Source organism: Perissodus microlepis, chromosome 3, assembly GCF_051167445.1.
Source record: "Perissodus microlepis isolate ML-2025 ecotype Zambia chromosome 3, ASM5116744v1, whole genome shotgun sequence".
Taxonomy (NCBI): domain Eukaryota; kingdom Metazoa; phylum Chordata; class Actinopteri; order Cichliformes; family Cichlidae; genus Perissodus; species Perissodus microlepis.
The window spans coordinates 14,303,741-14,315,003 of NC_140463.1; the positions used below are offsets into that span (position 1 = coordinate 14,303,741).

At 38.0% G+C, this 11,263-nt stretch overlaps 1 pseudogene; it reads right to left on the reverse strand.

The window, feature by feature from the left end:
• Nucleotides 1-999: 999 nt before the first annotated feature.
• LOC146390066 (ladderlectin-like) lies at nucleotides 1,000-2,781 on the reverse strand (annotated as a pseudogene).
• Between the last annotated feature and the right edge of the window lie 8,482 nt (nucleotides 2,782-11,263).

Genomic DNA, 11,263 nt, shown 5'->3' on the forward strand with positions numbered 1-11,263 from the left:
GAAGTTCATTGATAATTTTAATCAAAAACTTGTTGTTGAAATATTTTTACTGAACATGCAAACATGTTGCATGTTTGCATGTTCAGTAAAAATGAACATGCAAAATCAATGTGTTGATTTATTGGTCTGTTATGAAGCTATATTAATAATATAATAATATAATAATATTATATATTATTGCTATTTCTAATGTGTTTTTATCACTTTCTGATGTTTTATTAATTAAACAACACATGTATTAATTGTTGTGTTAGCTATAGATATAATATTTATATATATTTATTTATGGTATAGTAAAAATATTTAATTATTACTGTTTAAATGACTAATATGTGACATGTATTAGTAGTGATGTTGTGCTGAGGGTTAAAATGCCTTTTTGTCTTTTGGTAACTACAAAATGGCAATAAACTATTAATATATGTCTATGCTGTGCTCGTATTTATTTAACCCTACTCAAATTCAATTTATGATACATTTTATTTTGAAAGATTTAAAATGGTTCTTTAAAGAACCATTTTTAAAAAAGGTTCTTTGAAAAACCTTTAAAGGTGCCCCAAAGAACCATCAAGAAAATGGTTCTTTGGGGCACCTTTAAAGGTTCTTCGATGAACCACTGAAAGAAATGGTTCTTCAAAGAACCATTGTTTGAAAGGTTCTTTGTGGCACCAAAAAAGGTTCTTCTATGGCATCAGTCTAAAGAACCACTTTTGGTTCCAGTTGGCACCTTTATTTTTCTGAGTGTATATGAAGCTAAAATTTCACAGCAATCATTATGCATGTTCACATTTTCTATCATAAAGCTTTCATGCACATAAGACACAGATGAGCAGAGCAGAAGACGTGATTGCTCTTAAATGGAATGATGCAGGTGGATGTCTCAGACTTTAGTTATTAGACCCCAAAATATGTGAGATGTGGAACAGACGCACAGACCAGTTGGATTCAATGCTTGAGATTTTAATCATTAAGACGAAAAAGAAAAGTTCATTCTGGAAAATAAAGATTTACTAAAAGCATTCTTTCCATTGCACATTCAGTTTGCTCCTATTGAAAGAGAAAACGACTTTATGTCACTTGTCGTGTCGTTCCTTATATAGCGTTACAACAAAGAAAAAGAAGTAAAGATGTAAAATGGGATTTTTCAAGGGGGGTATATGAGATCATTTGCTTCTTTGTCCAGTGAACCATGCCATCATGCCAGGAATTATCTTCTTTTCCGGACGCAGACATATGGGTATCGGTAGTGACAGTGGATATCGTTCATGCAATTGTGTCCTTTAAGCACCAAAAACCAACATTAAGTGAAATCATGATAACATGAACACATACTTATTTGTACTGAGGATAAGATTTCGTTTTTTATGACAGCAAACCACCTTTTGACTATAGTTTCACAACATATATAAATACATAAATATATAGATATCATTTGATATATACATATATATTCATATTTAATGAAATACCACAATGTTTTGTTATGTAATATTAACTGAAAGATACTGTTATTTTGAACTGAAACAACCAGTGTAAGTATTTGACACACCAAACAAGTCTGGATACCCCCAACATCAGCATTACACTTTATTCATATACTTACTTGACCAGTTCATGTGCATGCAGTGCTCACTGCGGCGACCATTGTTAGGCTCTCCACGACACCAGTACGTAAAACTGAAAGGAGTTCCATCGATCCAAAACCAATAACCCTCCTATAAAACAGAACAAAATGGACAATAATGCATTTAAAACTATGTACATAAATAGAATATTATCAAAGTAAAATGCTTGATATGCAAGCCTTTGTTTCATGATCAGTAATATACCTTCTGAGCATCAGAGCCTCCAAGCCATGTAATTGGGTAACTGTGAGTGGCACGATATATGACACTTTAAATCACCCGGTACTCTCTGAGGTTGCGTACAGATGCCAGGTTTGCATGCATGGACTGACAGTATCTCTGTAGTGCAGATCAACAGACACCAGAAATTTCAAAGAAAAAAAAAGCGATTTAACCAAGCTGGACTTTATAAAATATTAAAGGGAATTAACAGAGATGGGACAAATGAAAAAATCCAAATCACTGTTTTTACCTGAGCATGAGCCCAATCCAAACGATAGGGAAAATAGCGGTAGTATCTGTTGCCATACTTATACCAACCCCGATACTTGTACCAATACCCTCTCTTCTCAACAAGATGTTCTTCTGATGACAAGGAAATAATACTTGAGTAAAAATAATTAAGGATTTTTAAAGTGTACATATTTGTTGGTGTATTTTAACATATTGGTTATATGTAACATTTCTGGAAATATTTTCTCTCCAGGGCCTCAAAACAACTTTGTGCTGAAGATTTAACTTCACATAAGCAGGATATTGATGTGATGCTCTTCTGTTCAGTGTCACAGAAATGTGATTAATTTCAGTGAAAATCCTGAAAATGTTGACCAACCTGATTGCTTTGCCTCTGTCCCACCTTCATCTGGAAAAGCAGGACAAAGTAAAACATTTAACCGTCAAAGTTGACAATTATATTCATACTGTTATTTGTATGATTAGTTCAAACATATGCACATTATGTACGTTAGACTGCAACACTCACCAGCAGCAATGATCAGAGTGATCATTGCACAAAGAAGTGCAGACACAGTCACCAGCTTCATTGCAATGTATAGTATGTCTGTGAAAAACAGAAGACATCAAGACATCATTCAATTAAAAAAAAGACAGAATAGATTTTGTAGCAGACCTTTTGGAGTATATGTTGAATATTTGTAAAACAGATTTCTTCTCAGCACCGACTGGTAGCTCCAGCCTTCCAATGAGAAGGTGCTGAACAGCTCTAAGATCAGTGCTTATGTACTGTTTCTTTGGTGCTTCAAAACTAGGAACTAACTTTGAAAAACCGACACGTGTCATGTGATTCATGCTGGTCAGACTTTCACAGCATCTCTTTCTTTCTTCACCAAAATAATTGCCTCATACTAACTTCTTCTCCTTTCGGCTGCCCACTTAATTTTACTTATTGACTCGTTCATAAAGCGGTTCCCTAGAGTACAACGAAACATTTGATGTATTTAATTAGGATTGAATATGTCTTTTAAGAAACAAAAAATAACAACCATGTTAAAGTCATGATGCTTTGGTCTTCCCTTGGAAAATCTAGACGAGGCAGCTAGTGAGGGGGAGGTAGGGGCTTCTCTGCTCATGCTTCCACAAACAGGCTCCGAATGTTTAGGTTTTGTTCCTTGTCTCTTTGGTGCGTGGGGTTGTCAGCTTCTTTCTTATTTATTATTGTCTTTCCTGTGGCCTGTTTGTATTTTTTTTCATTATGTTGTGTTCCTGCAGGTTATGTATTACTTGGTTAGCCAATATTTAAATATTTAGAATTGCTCCAGTTCTTGTTCGATTTAATTACTTTCATTACTGCTTCACCCCTGGAACACTCCTCATCATCTATGTTGCAGTTTGCTTGCTCATCGCTGCCATCACTTCCAGTTTCCCAAATGAGGACGTGTTAAACCTGATAGCAAAACAGGCAGCCCCATACATCCTACACTGTATGTCCTACACAGCTCCAGGATTCTGATGCTGTGCACCTTGCTCCCTTTTTCGAGATTCAAAGACTATATTTTCTTTTACTAAGCTCACCTCCCTAGAGACTGAGCACCCTTCACTTCTCCCTGCTCCAAGGGTGAGGAGTGTTTTTGGGCCATTCCTTTAACCTCAGCCTTCAGAGTCATTTGTATGTCCCTATGTCCTGCCCCGGGCATCAGAAGAAACTGTGTGTCCTACTAAGAAGCCCGAATCCTAAATGTTGAGTTTCCTGACACTTATCCCAGATAGGGATGGGTATTGATAAGATTTTCACGATTCCGATTCCATTTTCGATTCTGTTTAACGATTTGATTCTTTATCGATTCTCTTATCGATTCTTTTTAAAAAAGGAGAACACTAAGGTCGATTAGCTTAGAACTTTGTTTTATATCTTCTCTTTGAACAAGATAGAAATTTAGGAGTAACATGGCCTTACAAACCCAACAGTGAGATCTTAAGAGATCCACAGCCTACGGTTCTTCAATGGGGCGTCACAGGGTCCCCAGGGAAAAAAAAATGTAAATGTAAAATAATAAAATAAATATTCTTCTGTAGCAATAACAAAGTATAACATAAATTATTCTGTAGCAATTACACAAGAATATCCAGTAATGTCACTGCCTACAATTAAACACATTCACTTACCGAAAATCATCTGCTGTGGCAAATGGGTTCAAGCCTTTGAACACAAACTTAGTCACTGCTCGGTGACATTCATCTATTGCAAGTTGCCCTGTTGTCATCCGTTCTCGTAAAGTATGACCAAACTTTTGAGCGTTTAAGCCGCTTAGGCGCCGTATTTCCTGCCAGGTAAATGACGTTCCGCAACGTGGTGACGTCATTCGGGGCGACTGGAATCGATAAGGGAATCGTTTGCAAAAATGTCAAACAATTCCAAGGAATTGAAACAGTGGGAACCGGTTCTCAACAAGAACCGGTTTTCGATACCCATCCCTAATCCCAGACCTGCAGAGAACAAACCAGAGAATCTACAGAGCTTCCAGATGAGCAGAGTCTGTGAGTTCTGTCTGTTCTTAAAGGATGTTTTGAAAGCTGCTACTTCTTCAGAATGTTATCAAGTTGGTTGGCTAACCGATCATGCCACATATTTCTTGGCTCTTGACGGAGGCAGTCACATTTTCTCCTTCTCCCTCTCCCTCCCTTATCTTTCCTGCTTGGCTTCTCATGTCTTTTGTACAGTCTTGCCTATCTCTAACCCTCAGAGAGACTCCCAGACTTGTTCTCTATAAACCTAAAGAAGAATTATTGATTTGATTAATTGGTCGCTTAACGAATTGAAAACCTCTTCTCGATGAGAAGCCGGGACTTGGGAGAGCCCGATTGTCCTGTGGAGACGTTTGCTGCCGTATACTCGATGGTCGATTGCGTCATGTGTCTGGCAACACTCTCGATGGAGGACATTGAACGACATCTACCAATTCGGAACCATGATAACAGAGTTCTGGCTGATTGGAGCTGGCTCGGACCTGTCTCATCAAAGAACAAGAAGGGGCTACAGCTGTTCAAAATCCCATAAGGCTGGCTGACATGATAGACGATGGGCAGGGCTGTGAGTACTCAGACTGTGTTTATTGAAAGCAATATGGATAAGATCTTGAAGAAGCTCATGGCTTTGCAACGGGGATTGAGAGACCTGGTGACCAGTGATGGACATTAGACCAACTGTAAAATTGAATGCAGTTTGTTCGCACTAACCAATACAACTACAATCTTCATCTCATGCGGCCCCCCTGGCGCCAGCTGGATGCTCAAGGCAAAAGCTGATGGGAATAACAAAATTCTCCCTTAGATAACAGGACTTGTTGTTGCTCTCCCCCCTCATTCAAGGCCACCCGCGTTGACCGAAGATTGTTGACTTTTGCCTAACCGGGTGAAGGGACACGTTCTCTCGGCTGAACACAGAACACACACGCACACATACGCATGTACACTGACACAGACCTACACTCACCCCCCACCCCCTCCAAATGCCTTCGAAGCTTATGTCTTCTATGTTGTGAGATGTGATGATTCATGTGCTGAGGTGTTTTTTTTTCTGTTCTCAAACTCGTCTCCCTGTTGGAGCTCAGTCTGGGGAGAGCTCTTTTTTCTCCTCGTCTTTCCTCATGTTGTGCATCTTCCATTGTTGTACCTCTCTGACCTGTCTTCCCCGTGTGATGTTTGTGTAATGTCTGTATGGTCGCAAGAGGAAGATGGCGCTGACAAGGCCGGCAGCCTTAACCCAATTTCCTTCGGGGCCAACCTTCGGGATCAATAAAGTTTTTATTGAATTGAATTTACAATTATGGTCAGTTCACTTTCACCATGATATTAAAGCACAACAGCATCATCAAATTTCAACCTTATTCAGGTGTCAGGTTGGAGTATAGGACTCATAAAGCAGCTGACAGGTACCTAAGAGCCAAGCAGGCTGTGACTCAGCAAGGCCATGGAAAAAGACAGAAAAGTTACAAGCTTTTTTTTTTAACACCTCCTCTATGAGAATGACTTTCTAGGTCTGATATGCACACTTTATCATTTATTTCACCACTGCAACTCCTTTTAGGATCCCTTTGTCTTTATGTTGACATAAAAAGCAAACAACTACAAATCAATTTGTCTGTCTTTATATGGCATGATCCCAACATCAGCATTGATCCAGAAGTCCAAATGCCTTCATGGATGAATGTATTATTCAGCCAGATAACAAATTAAATATTTTATTCAAATGTGGTTATAAAAGTAGTTTCTCTAAGATTAAAACAGAAAAGTTTTATTTTAGCAGCTTTTCCATTTCACTATTTATAAGATCAAAGATGAAGTAATTTTAACACTGATCAGGCATTCACAAACATTTATGTTTACATGGTGGACACAACTCAACATACTAAGTTAGGCATGAAATATAATTCTTGTGAAATAATTTCTTAACTTCAGTTTTGAAAGCTCTTCCTTCTTCAGAATGTTACTCAGGCTGTTGGCTAATTGATGATTCCATGATAATGAGTTTAGCTGCCACGAAGATATGCTCTACTTTTATGCTTTGCATGGTAATACTCACGTACTGTAAAAGTGGTTTAAATTTGAACCATTTTGAGATTTAAAAGCAGTAAAATGCACCTTAAGTCTATATATATCTTATACTGCCGTAATCATGCATGTGCTTTGATTTCATTTTTACATGTCTACAAATACAAGTACAACTAAGTGCTTGTATAATTTGTGAAAGAGGCATCTCTGACTCTTGGTTCCCAGATACTTTTATTTGACTGTCTTTCTGGATTTACCTCCTGGATAAAATGTGGATCTACCAGCACACCCTCTCCTAAGTATACTCTGATCTCTGGACCAACTGTGCTCCACACATTGCATAACTTTTATAATAAACAGTTCAAATTTTGTACAGTTACTGCATTAGAGCCATTTTTTTCTGAAAACCTTAAAAGTACCTATTAAATATATTCGTACTGAGATGTAATGCAGATGGATGCTTGCCTAAACTGTCAGATAGACAGAGACCACTTTGCTGTATTAAAAGCATAACTTTTACCGAGCTTGTTCCTCCTTTGTTGTCTACGGACTGAAAACCTCCAAGGTGAAATTATGATTCTGATAGATTTTAACAACTAATTTTGTGCATTCTGGTGAATTTTTATGCTTCACTTTGCATTCTTCCTTAATCCATTTAGGGGAAAATGCCTCTACTAAAGTGGAGCAAAACAAGGCATCAAGTAGAATTTCAGTTATACTGGAAATAACTTCACTAAGGCTCTCAGGCATTTTGTACTGCTTTTAAATAATCATTAGCATTTTTTGTCACTTCATGCCTGTACTGAAATAATTTTTATTCTTTTATTTTTCCCTTTTCCTGTTTTCAGATGTGAAAGTTACCATGTAACTCGTCGACACTTCTGCAAAGTCTATAAATGATTAAGACAGCTTGGCTAATAATCATTATAGGGCTTCTGTTATCAATTATTTTTGCAATTGAGTATTCTATTGATTATTCCACTGAATAATTGAGTACTCAGACAAAAAAATACTTCAATACTTAAAATTTTATTTAAAAAATCTAATCTAAACTAAGACATACAATAACATTGCCTGTACTCTCTTTTCCTGGAAGGCTTTCTGATATTAATAGGAGGCAAAAAAGGAGTTCTGACAGGTAGAAATGATTTGTGATAATGTGTTTTTTTTGCATGTGTGTGTTTAAGTGTGGTAATGAGTTACCGAGTTTGTCTAAAGCAGCTAAAGGAGTACTGGTGGCTGCAATGAAGAAAAGCGAGCATCCACCTGAGCTGACTGACTCAGTTAGAGCTCCAACTGTTTGTTTGATTTCCGCGTGAAATCGCAGTGTTAGTGTAGCTCCATGCTGAAGTATGACATAAATCATCATCTGCTGTTAACAGCACTATGTTTATTTAAAAACTGGAGGCTGTGTTGTATTAATGTTGTCATACATTTTTTTCACACACACGCTCTTAAATGAATCATGTAATTTAAGGGGTAGTTTAATTGGTTCAGGTAGTTCAAAATTTTGTCGGTAATCACATTTTTCCTGGTTGAGAGCATAGACAGAGTGTGATTAAAAATCACTCAATGACGATGAGATCAGAGTCAGCGCAGACTGTTTTGATTGAGGTTTTTGTTTGATTGAGGTGAAGAAAGCTTAAAAAAGTCCGATCAGACTTGGTTTGCTTGTAGGACTCATGAAGAAGCTGACATCTACCTACAGGCCAAGGCTGTGGTTCAGTGAGGCCATGAAACAAGACATAGAAAGGCAGCGAACCATTATTTCCACTTCCTCTATGAGAATGACTTGAGGTCTGACATGTGGTTTTAGCCTCAGTTCTTTTGCACTTTATCATCCATATCATCCATTCTCACGTATTGCTCTCAAATGTCAAAAAGGGTTAAATTTGACATTTGAAAACAGGGAAAAAAAGCTTGGGGGATTTTGATCGTATGGTCAAATGGAAGAAGAGCTCTCTGCTCTAGAAAATTCTGGTTCTGACATTAAATAGATAGAATAATTGGTGTATTTATTGATCAGGGAAATAATTGTACCCTCACTTTTCAAACTTGACAGTAATGATTTTGACAGGCTTACACAGGTCTTTGAATGTTCAAATTTTAGCAGTGTTACCAGGGTAACAGCTAATCATGTTTAATGTAACATACAAAACAAAGTTTTTTTTTCTCACAGATATTTTTATTGAATTGAAGCAATAAAGAAAAACAAATACATGCTGAATTATTAAACAACAAACACGTAATTTTCACAGTGATTGTTTAAACTGAAATACTAGAATACACATTAATGACACACTCACATATCTTATAATTGCTTTTATCAGTTTACCGCCTAGCCATACCACTTATTACCCCTATCCATCAGGCCAAGAAGGAAAAAACAAACCAACAAACAAACAAAGCAAGAAAAAAAAGAAACAAAACAGAAACAAAACACACACACAGACACAAAATATTGCAGATTCAGCAGGACAAAGCAGAACGCTGTGACGAGCTCAACCGTGCATCAGCCTCCCCAGTGGTGCCAAAAAGCGCAACTAATGGATTAGGATCTCCAGAATCCTTCAAGGCTAGGGCATACCCAGAACATATGGATAAGGGACGCCTCTGCACTCCCACACTTATCACAAGTAGGGTCAACATACGGATACATACGAGATAGTTTAACTTTGGAAAGATGGAACCTATGCACAACCTTAAATTGTAAAAGACAGTGGCGGAGACACATAGGGATGTGGAGTTAACTAACTTGAGTATTAAGTCCAATGTATCCATAGACAATGACCGATTTAAATCTTGTTCCCAGGCCGTTTTAATCCGATCTATCGAAGAACCGTTCATGCTCACCAGCCTGTCATAGATAAGAGAGATAAACCCTTTATGTGTTGGAACTAGAGTAAGGAGCATATCCCCCGGGCTTGCAGCTGGTGCTACTGGGAAGTTTGGAATCTGAGATTGGAGGAATTGTCTGATCTGCAGATATCTGAAAAGATGTGTATGTGGGAGATTAAACTTTTCAGAAAGCTGTCAAAAAACAGATCATTGAAACACAGTAATGCCCCTGTCATGCCATTCTCAAAATGTAGGATCAGATAATGATGGCTGAAAAAAGGGTTGGAGAAAATTGGACTCCGAAGGGAGAAGCCTGTTAATCCAAAACACCTCCTCATCTGAGCCCACACTCTCACCGTGTGCCAGACAACTGAATTATCGATTGTCTTGTTCGGGGGAAGGGGGAGTGAAGATCCAATCAGGGCCAGGACAGAAGAGCCTGTGGTTGAGTTCAGCTCCATGAGCACCCAGGACGGGCAATTACCTTTGATTGGGAAGTAAAACCAAGATATAATGTAGTGCACATTTGCTGCCCAATAGTAATATCGAAAGTTAGGCAGTGCCAGGCCTCCACAACTCTTGGGCTTTTGCAGTTGAGCCTTGTTCAATCGAGGGTGTTTACCTCTCCATATATAAGATGAGATAATTGAGTCCAAGGAATCAAAGAAGGATTTGGGGATAAATATTGGTAACAATTGGAAGAGATACAAAAATTTAAGAAGTATATTCATTTTGATTGAGTTGATTCATCCCACCAAAGACGTGGAGAGAGGGGACCACTGTGCTAGATGTTTTTTTGTATTATTTAAAAGAGGAAGGAGGTTTGCATTGAAGAGACAATTATGCTTCCTTGTAATTGTTACACCTAGATATGGAAATTGATTTCCTGCTATTTTAAAGGGGAGGGTAGTATAGTCATACACTGATGCCCCTCCATCCACAGGAAATAACTCACTTTTATATAGGTTGAGCTTGTATCCTGAAAACTGGCCAAATTGGCGAAGTATGGATAGCATTGCAGGTATAGATATTTTGGGGTTTCTAATTTTCTGCTTCTAAATTCAGATAAAACTGAGGTTATTGCACTCGGCCCTGAAAATCTTAAAAATATGGTATCTAACCAGATTTTTATTCTAGATGGCATTACCTTGGCCTCCAGTAACGCTGACCTTAGAGTCATTTTTGACCAGGATATGTCCTTCAATGCACATATTAAACAAATATGTAAGACTGCGTTCTTCCATTTGCACAACATCTCTAAAGTTAGAAATATCCTGTCTCAGAGTGATGCTGAAAAACTAGTTCATGTATTTATTACTTCTAGGCTGGACTACTGCAATTCATTATTATCAGGATGTCCTAAAACCTCCCTGAAAGCCTTCAGTTAATCCAAAAATGCTGCAGCAAGAGTCCTGACAGGGACTAGAAAGAGAAAGCATATTTCTCCTGTTTTGACTTCCCTTCATTGGCTTCCTGTTAAATCCATAATTGAATTCAAAATCCTGCTCCTCACATACAAGGTCTTAAGTAATCAGACCCCATCTTATCTGAATGACCTTGTAGTACTATATCACCCTATTAGAGCACTTCGCTCTCGCTCTGCAGGCCTACTTGTTGTTCCTAGAGTATTTAAAAGTAGAATGGGAGGGAGAGCCTTCAGTTTCCAGGCCCCTCTTCTGTGGAACCAGCTTCCAGTTTGTATTCGGGAGACAGAAACTATCTCTACTTTTAAGATTAGGCTTAAAACTTTCCTTTTTGCTAAAGCATATAGTTAGGGCTGGACCAGGTGACCC